The sequence below is a fragment of the Magnolia sinica genome, chromosome 15 (genome assembly GCF_029962835.1).
Source record: "Magnolia sinica isolate HGM2019 chromosome 15, MsV1, whole genome shotgun sequence".
NCBI classification, from domain to species: Eukaryota; Viridiplantae; Streptophyta; class Magnoliopsida; order Magnoliales; family Magnoliaceae; genus Magnolia; species Magnolia sinica.
The window spans coordinates 11,880,632-11,890,637 of NC_080587.1; positions in this window are offsets into that span (position 1 = coordinate 11,880,632).

Sequence of the window (10,006 nt, forward strand, 5' to 3'; positions counted from 1 at the left end):
AAAACAGAAAAAAATTTAAAAATAAAAAAGTGATACTTGGACTGATTTTAAGATAAAATCTAGTTAACATGTGACCTAAAAATGCAATAAATATCAATTCATTTTGTTGAAATACTGAATAGTTATCTAATTTTTAACAAAATAATATTTTGTAATAACTTATTTAATTAAATTAATGCATTTGTGGGAGGCTCCTAAATCATCTCTAGAGAATTCAGTAACCTAGATGTTCGATTTGGACGTGAAAAATGGGGAGGTCCATCAAATTGCATGGTATTGACTCGTCCGAGTTGCCCTAACTCTCAAGCAACTCAAAGATGTTAGTGTTGTGTGACCCGAAACTCCAATACGATGATCTTATCCTTAGATCATGATGACCATGGGTCCTGTGTGGGCATGTTATTAATGGCATAACTAATATGTAGGTGTGTCTTAATCAAACATATTCATGGGTTATAAGGAGAGGGTTTCTTCTATTGTCCTTAGGAATTTGAGTTTGGGCACAACGACCATTGGTCAAGGGAGAGTTGTGTTCCATAGATCTCAGTGTCCTATTATTCCATCACCACCCAGTAGGTTTCAGGACGAACCTTTGATTATTCTTATATGGTCATCTTGTGTGAAGGAACCGATGACGAATCACGATGGGAGTCTTTACCATCAGGCTTGATGATGAGTCGGTCCCTCCACCCTACCCCATATAGGAGTGTTAGTATTTATTGATATGAGATTTTGCTATTAGACACGTTGGATACTTATATTGGAGGATCACTTAAAAGTCTCTGGGTCGGGAGACTCGTCATCCCTGATGTTATCAACTTGTCTATGTACTAGCTTTGACTAATCCTTAGACCTAAGGACATACGAGAAGTTCTAGTTCTTGATGTAATGTGCTTTGACCTGCTTCGACGAGTCAATTGTAGTGGCCCATATGTGGTGTTGCTAGGTTCATGCATTAAGATATGGTTGAGGTTCATATGATCCAAAAAGGGATCCACTGGTAACATTCTTATGGCTGAGATTTGGTAGATCGGACCATCTATCAAGTGATTAAAAAAAGAAGAAGATGTCCATCAAGTATTTTTGTTGGTACTGGCACTCAAAAAGGTCTTAAATGGTTTGATAAATGTTTTTAATCATTGATCTTTTATTTTAATCGTCAAAAGGTTTTAATTACGCTTGATGGTAATTCCAACGGTTGAGATCTTGTGCTCCACTAAACTTGCATGGGTATTGGATCGAGGGTGGATGGCCATGATAAGTGGAGTGATTTGTTCACTTTGGGTACATGGTTAGGCAGGATCACAGACTTTAGATGTAGTAGGGCATGCCAAAGTTTGTATGGTAATAGAGCACCATACTGGTGTCTCTCAACCCTCTCCCTACAACCTTAATTCCTTATAAATAGATCTAATGAGGGATTGGAAAAAGAGCCTTGAACGTTTGGGGGAAGGGAGAGAGAATTGAGGTCCCTCCTTTACATCCGTACGTTCTTATGTGCGGGGTCCACCTTTGGACGGCTTTCATGCTCTGCCCCTACATTGCTATAGGGAATGATGTGTTGGCTTTTATTTTCTCCTCATTTGGGATAGATTTGGGAGAGAGCCTTCTCGATTGAAGAAACAACATCGACAGTCTACGTGGTTTTGAATGGTAGTAATGTACAAGTAAATCACAGCTCTTATATTTTTTATTCGTAGAAACTTGAGAATATCTAGATGGGGATCTGTAGAATTAGGTTATTTAAAATATGAAAATTTTAAATTATGCTTCGTGTGTCAGAAACTCTAGACTTGTCCAAGTCACCTCGAGTCTACGCATGGTGTATACTTGACCCAGTCCTGACCAAGTACGAGTTAACTAAGAAGAGTCTTCAAACCAGGGTCTCGTGAACACAGTTTTAAGAGTGGGTCAACCATTTTGAAAAACATTTCTCGAGTTAGATAAAGTACTTCTGTTGGTAGGAGTTTTGCATCTAATAAGAAACTCGTGTGGTACGTAAACTTATTTGCTAGGTTGAGAGTTGTGTATAGGAGTAGGCTTGCATGGCTTGATAATGCATGGTTGGAATAGTTTGCACGTGGTTAAAATTGAGGATTACATATGCGTGGAGTGCAACCAATTAAGAGAAATAACTGATGCTTGGGGGCTGATTTTAAGGAATACCATGAGAGGTTGGGCTTTAATAAATTATCATTTTCATTCAAAGAAAGGGTGAAAAGTTTCAGGAGTCATGTGGAGGAGGAATAATTAGAGGTGTAACCTATTGAAAAGGTAATGAAAAACGTATCTTGTGTCCCTATTGCTGTATTGCACATAGGAGGTCTCAAACTGGAAATTACTAATAATTTTCATCTTCTTGGTTGTGAAAAGTAAACTGTTAAACGAGAGCAAATGAAACTAGGCAACATAATGCTACAGGGGAAAGAGAGATGGAGATGAAGCAGTTGATAGAAGGGATTTGAAACTGTTGAACGGTAGTTCGGAGAAGCACACCCATGTTCTAGAAGATCTATAAAGAATGATAGTTGCAGTTGATTTGAAGCAAGATTAACTGTAGGCATCAATATCTCACAGTGGTGAGAAGGCGTCAATGCTTGGACACATGATCAAAGGACCAAACCCGAATATCACATCAATGGTCCAACACAACAATGCAAATGAAATGGCACAAGCTAGAGTTATCTGGCTGGAGTTTCCCTTTCTTTTCTTTTTTTTTTTTAAATTTGGAAGTCCCAATAAAATGGAACTATTGTTGGCAAAGAAAACCAGATGTTGCATCCTCATAGATTACGAATTTAAAGTTATCATGGTGGATGAAGGCTCTGTGGTGCATGTAAGTATTAGGATTTACACTTAGCCATGCAATGTTTCAGTTTTATAACAGCTCTATGTGCGACAGCTTGGTGGGTGTTATGCTGTCTTGGGAAGCTACGCATGCTAGGTCCCATACTAAGGGATGTCACAAAGTTGTGGATGCAGTCATATAGAAATGTGTCTAGCACACCTTCAATGGGTCTGGAGCAAGAGAGAGAATCCTCACAAAGATAATCAACACGCTTTGGTAGAAGGAAAGGATTAATAGGATCTTTGATAAGAAGTACCTTTGGTGGAATCAATCAAATGAAGAATCTTGCTTTGCTAGACCATAGTTTTGGGGGTTTTCCATTAGGACAGTTTGAAAGAAAGAACTCTAGGATTAAGTGGGAGCTGCCTCAATCTAGGTCCTTTGGGGGCTCTTTGGAAAACCTTGGCCCCTTTGGGATCAAGAGCATCTTGAGAAATGAATATTTGGAGGTGATGATGGCTTTTTCTGGGCCTTAGGTGAGGTGGGGTCAGATCTTGCAATGATTCATATGCTAAGAGAAGGGATTTGCATTTTCTCCTCCTATTATGGGAAGCTTCTTATTGAAGGAGATTCTTCTCATATTTTAGTGGGTCAAGAACGATAAGTTGGAGAATTGAAAAAAGGTTCAATTTTTAGTAGCTAGATTGGGAGCCGTTTGTTATATTGTTTTGAGGGGTGTCAATGAGTTGGTTAATAGGCCTATTGAAGAGGGAGTGAGAAGAGGGTCACTTGCTTTTGGTCCCTTCATCATCATCGTCTTTGTCCTCCTCCTCCTCCTCCTCATCATCATCTTAGCCTTACCCAATTAATTGGGGTCTGCTTCATGAATGTTGTTCCGCTACACCACTCTATTAAGGGTTGTAACCTTACTAAAACCGTAAGTCATTAAATCTTGTCTTACTACAACCACGTGGAAGAATCCCTTGAAAAACAATTTACTGAGGAAGAAATAATGTCTGCAATTGAAGAGTTGGGTGGAGAAAAGGTGTCCGGTCCGGATGGGGGTCCGGATGGGTTCCCAATACTCTTTTATCATAAGTTTTGGGATTTGGTTAAAGGCAAGGTAATTGGTTTTATTAACAAATTTTATGAAACAGTTTCCTTGCTCCCGAAGTTTGGTGCCATGTTCATTGCATTAATCCCAAAAAAGCAAGATGCGGAAAGCTTGTAGGACTACAGACTGATAAGTTTATTGGGAGGGCCATACAAAATTCTGTCAAAAGTTCTAGCCACAAGATTTAAAGAGACCTTAGGTGGAGTCGTCTCTAAATCTTAGGGTCCTTTGTAGTGGGAAGACAAATTGCGGATAATATCTTAGCAGCTCATGAAAATATAGATATATGTAACAGAAGCGGAAGGAAAGGTGTGGTTTATAAGCTGGACGTAGGGAAGGCGTACGATCATGTTGACTGGGGCTTTTTAGATTATATATTAGGTTGGTTGGGGTGTGGAAGGAGATGGAGAACGTGGATGCGGATGTGTGTTGCATCTCCAAAGTTCTCACTTCTAGTAAATGGCTCTCCAAATGGCTTCTTCTCTTCATCTAGGGGGTTGTAGCAAGGGGACAAAGTCAGTTAAAGATTCGAAAATAAACTATCACAGTGGAGAAGCAGGTATTTGTCTCTAGGGGGAAGGATAACTATGATTAAGGTGACTATGTCCAACCTTTCGATTTACTTTATGTCCCTTCTTAAATGCCCAAAGTCAGTATCGGATAAATTTGAAAAAAATTGGAGGGATTTCTTTTGGAAAGGTATGGAAGAAAAGAAAAGTTCCATAGCATGAAATGGGAAGACGCATGCAAGTCAGTGAGCCAAGGGGGTGTGGGGTTGAGAAGTTTGGAGGTGGTTAATCAAGCCTTGCTAAATGGGTATGGAGATTTGGGGTGGAGGGGAGTCTATGGAGGGAGGTAGTTCGGAGGATGTAGGGTTAGGTTCCGGGGGTCGGTGGATGGACGTGGTCTTCTTCTCTCTATAGATCTTCTTACCTATGAAAAGTGGTTAACTCGATAAAAAGCAAGGTATGGAAAGGGGTGGGTATCTCATTGGGAAATGGGCAAAAGAGTAGGTTTTGGGATGATATATGGGTGGGGGAGCAGAAATTGGGGGTTATATTTCCTAGGTTAGCAAGTCTAGCAAGAGAAGAGCAGATGGTAGCTGCTAGTTGTTATTCCTTACAAAGAGGGTTGGGCCCTGCAGTGTAGAGGAAATTTAAATGATGACGAATTTGGGGAATTGGTGAATTTGTTGGACCTTTTATCCAAGGTAAAGCCGGTATCTTCAGAGCAAGACTCAATGGTGTGGTTAAAAGAAAGTCAGGAAAATTCTCGGTTAGGTCACTCTTCAGAATGCTTAGTGGAGGTCAGTTGGTTTATGGGCTTTCTCCGATTGCTCCAGTTTTGTATTACGGGGCTTCAACGAAGGTGGCTATGTTAGCGTGGTTAGTGGGAGATAACAAGGTGCTCACAGTGGATAACCTTCATAAAAGAAAAAAATGGGTCTTCTGAATTTTTGTATCTTGTGCCTTAAAGATGAGGAATCAGTGGATCATTTATTTTTCCATTGTGAGTTTGCTCGTTAGGTGTGGACAAATTTTTTTCATCTCTTTCAAATAATTTGGGTGTGTCCAAAATCAATTGGAAATTTCTTCATGATGTGGCATGGGGGAGGGTCAAGTAGAGTAGGTTCGAAAGTTTGTCGATCATGTCTTCTGGCAGGTATTTGGCCTATATGGTTGGAACGGAATAATTGTTGCTCTAGGAATTGTGAGGAGGGTCAAGTAGAGGAAGTTTTTGGTAAAGCAGATGTGCTAGTGATTGAATGGCTTAAAGCATAGGCAGATATCCATTTGCCCGATTCGTGGGCTGCTTTGTAGTTGCTTCCTGTGTTTTTCGTTTATTTTTTGTATATTCGTAATTATGGCTGCGGCCAGTTTTATTTATTGAAATACATCATTTAAAAAAAAAAAAAAAAAAAACCACATCCTTTTTGGTCGTCCACTTGCCCTTTTGTAGCATTCAACTTGAAACAACCAACTCCCAATTGGTGTAGTTCATTGTCTCCAATGCACGTGGCCAAACTGTCTAAGTCTACTTTCCACTGTCAAATTACCTACTGGGGCTACACCCAAGTTTCTTTGAATGCATTCATTTATAATTCTATCCTTCCTCATCCTGGACTCGTCCATTTCAACGTCCTCATTTTAGCTATACTCTAAACGACTAGTGCTTTACTGCCCAACATTTCCATAAAGCATGGATGGTCTTATAACCATCCTATAAAATGTCCCCTTTAATTTGATTGGTATGTGGCGATCACATAAGACTCTAGAGGCCTCTACTTCATCTGCCTAGCTATAATTCTATGAGCAATATCCTTGTCAATCTCTCCACTGTCTTGAATTATTGACCTAAGATATTGGAAATGGTCTTTTTGGGGTACTTGTTGGCCATCAATCTAAAACTAATTCCTCATTTCCGCTTCTATTGTTAAAGACGAGTATAATGACATATCCACCAAAGAAAAAGTCTAACTTTAACGACGAGTTGGGTCTGCAAACTGAGCTTATCAATGCGATGAATAAAGCCAACCTGATACAAAGCCAACCTGATACAAAGTTGGATTTGGATGCACCATCGAATCGTATTGCAATTATTAGGTTCATGAAGTGGGAGGTTCTTATGCTCCAAACAGCAATTTCATTTCTTTCAATTTGGACTCGAAATGAATGCAACTGAAATTTGAGTGCTGTTTCAATATGAATTTGTCTTCACTTAACTGAATCCATGGCCTGCACTGACAAGGCAGCTTGCTGGCTTGGCTCTCTCCTGGATCAAAGCAGACCAGCTCGCCCCATTGGTTGGTTGAACTGGGCGGCCCCTGCCACATAATGTCCACTGGATGAGTGGCCTGCTTCTCTTCACACAACCCTATTGATATGATAGGCCTCGCCACCTTTGCTCTATCCCTCGTGTTTTGGAGCGGGATCTGCCAAAGAATAACCAGCCGTGGTGGTGGTATGGAAAGTAAGGATAAATTCACTTGTACATCCAAATGCACCCTAAGAGACTGTGCATCTGTCCACTTAGAATGATTGAATCTGGAGGCTTTTTTGGCGAACTTACCTGCCTATTGAAGACTGCCTCTGAAATCAAAACATTGTATTGCAAAAGCATATCCGAGCAAGCAAACCATTGCCTATGGCTGCATTTGGTTGCATCAAATATCGTGAATGCAACCAAATGCAGCCTAAGTTAAATTAATTAATTTGTTTGTATGTGCTTAAATATTCTGCATTAGCCATTACATTGATTTGCTTATATTCGGTGTCTTAGAGAGAACGTCGTCGCCAGGAACATGAAGCTGCCATGGCAAAGGGTCCCCAGTCAAGTTAAAGGGGTGGTGTTCAGACAGATATTCTTTCATACAGCTCGAGGAGGAAGAAAAGAAAAGGCTTTTTATTGTTGTTATGGTGTTTGTTTTCACTCCATGTGGGTGTGATTGTTTGTTGAAGAAGAATGATACGATGATATGATCTTCGACCTGAGAAATGCACATCCTACTTTGGTTTTCAGTTTCTACAGGTGAGGCTATGGTTCCATGATCCAAACCATTCTTTCGTTGGCCCCATTTGTTGATGGACCATGGCCCTCATCAGGATGATCGTCGTTACCTTTCAATTATTTGGCCAACAAATAGATTTTTTTATTTTTTATTTTGTTTTGTTTTGTTTTGTTTGCTTTTGAAGGATGATCAGCAAATAGATAGTCAAGGTGACAAATACTACAGTGATCTGCGTTCAAGTGGAAGAGGACCAAGATTGGCATCTAGCATCTTTCAATCCAAGAGTTCATCTTCATGGTCAATCCAATGTGGGGTCTAGCCGATCAATGATCCGGATCATTGAACCATGCAGTGTAAATATAGACATTTTTTCCCCTTTTAATGGATTATATATTGGATGGAAATCATATCAGGAAGAATGCTCCAGAGGTCCTGAATCATGGACACTTGAAGTAAATTCAAACCATTTCTCGTGTGTCTAGTTGTAGGTGACTGGTCACAGGGTTAGTGTCTATTTCAAGGCATCCCCTGTCCACAGCGGGGCCCATTAAAGGAATGGTTTGGATCACCCAAATCATGGACCCCCCATTTCCAAAATCTGGTCCACAACACCATTTACATCCTGATGCATTAAGGTTTATGACTCTCTTTAGGTCAGCCATCAAAATTGATCTCTAATCATAAGCATGATATGTTAACAGGTTAATTGGATGGTCAGGATGTTTTAAAATCAGAGACATTCATCAGGTTAGGCCCTCCATGAAAGCCTAAATCAAAAGTAAGGGAGATAAGATCATCAGGTAGGTCTTTTAAATGTACGTTGATATGGACATTCATAGCCCACCTAGGGACGCGGATTCCCTGCGAAGCCTTTCGCAGGAAGTTCCTGTGCAAGGATTGTGAGTGGGGCCCACTGCGATGTTTATGAGAAATCCAACCCATCATCCATTTTTTCGAGCTTATTTTAAGAGATCCAACCAAAAATATATTTATACGGTGGGGATTTAGTGACCACCGTTGATATATTTATACGGCCACAAAAGTTTGGTATCGGTGTAAGTTTTTGGTGTTTTCACTTCATCCTAGTGAAAATGACCTTATAAACGGTTTGGTTTACAAAAGTTTGGTATCAGTGTAAGGTGTAAGTTTTTGGTGTTTTCACTTCATCCCGGTGAAAATGACCTTATAAACGGTTTGGTTGGCATATAAACATCAATGTGGAGTCTAGGAAGGTTTCCCGGTAGGCTTTCCCCACTGTTTCATCTAGTATATCTCCCTTGAGTTTTGGATCCTCTTCATTTTTGGTTGCATGTCCTAAAATGATCTCAAAAAATGGATGGATGGGTTGGATTTCTCAAAAACATCGCAGTGGGCCCCACCAAGAATCCTTGGGCAGGAACTTCGTACTCCTCCAGTTAGGGCTGTGAACTGGCCGGGCCTATGGTAACCTTTGGCCAGGATTTTCAGCTGATCAGATCCAGCCAATGGTCGGGGCACAGAGGTAGCAATGGGCCTAGCAGTTCACCCGACTAGGGCAGGTTCAGACAGGCCGGTCCAACTTCATATGTTCACGAATTCATGTGGTCCATCTTCCAATTATCCATTGGACAACATGCTTGTTGTATGTTAACCAACCCAAGGATTCATTTCTATAAGTGTCCATCTCTTTGTGCATGTGGTCCACCTGATCAATGGATGGATTAGAAATAGGGATTTGATTAATTTTCAAGCCAGGGGGTGTCATCTTCAGGCCCAACCTTTGTTGGGACGGGCTTGGGTCTGCTATCAAGGGCCCATCTGGGCTATGCATGGTTCCGGACCTTCAGGCTGGGCTTTGTGCGTTGCTCTATTCGAAATTTTGAGTTTGCTCGACTTGGGTCCATCCTATTGATAGACCAATTTCAGCCATTGATGAGTCTGTTAATAGGCCACGCTGGATTATTTGGGTTTTGGGTCAAACTTGGGCTAAAAATGATTTCGCTGGCTTATTAATTGGCCTGACTTGGGTTGTGGATAAGAGCCCATCAGCTTGGCCTGTTTACAGTTTCAAGGGCATTGTGATCAATATCAAGCCTGATTGGCTCACCTAATAAACAGCCCGGATCTTGAACTAGCTGGGCTTTGGTTTGGGTCCGCTTGGGGTTAGACCATGCATAATCATCAAGGGCTCAGAAATGGATCGTTTATGAGCATGTACTCATGAATTGCACACCTAACATATGTGTAACTCTAATAAAAGGTCGAAATGGTAGACCTCAAGTTACATGGGGTTATTGGATTAGGTGTTAGCTGGGCAATACCATTGGACCATGGGGCCCACCTTGATGTCAGTGTTGTATATCCAAGCCGTTCTTCAGTTCTTCCATTACATTTTAGAGCATGGTTCCAAAATTTAAGCAGATCCAAATCTCAAGTGGACCACTGTATAGGAAACAGTGGTCATTTAACACCCACCGTTGAAGAGTTCCTAGGGCCCACCATAATGTTTATTTCTCATCCAATTTTTCGATAAGGTCTGGAAGACTTGGATGAAGAGAAAACACAAATATCAGCTTGTCCCCAGGAAAATTTTAATGGTGGGAATTCAATCCCATTG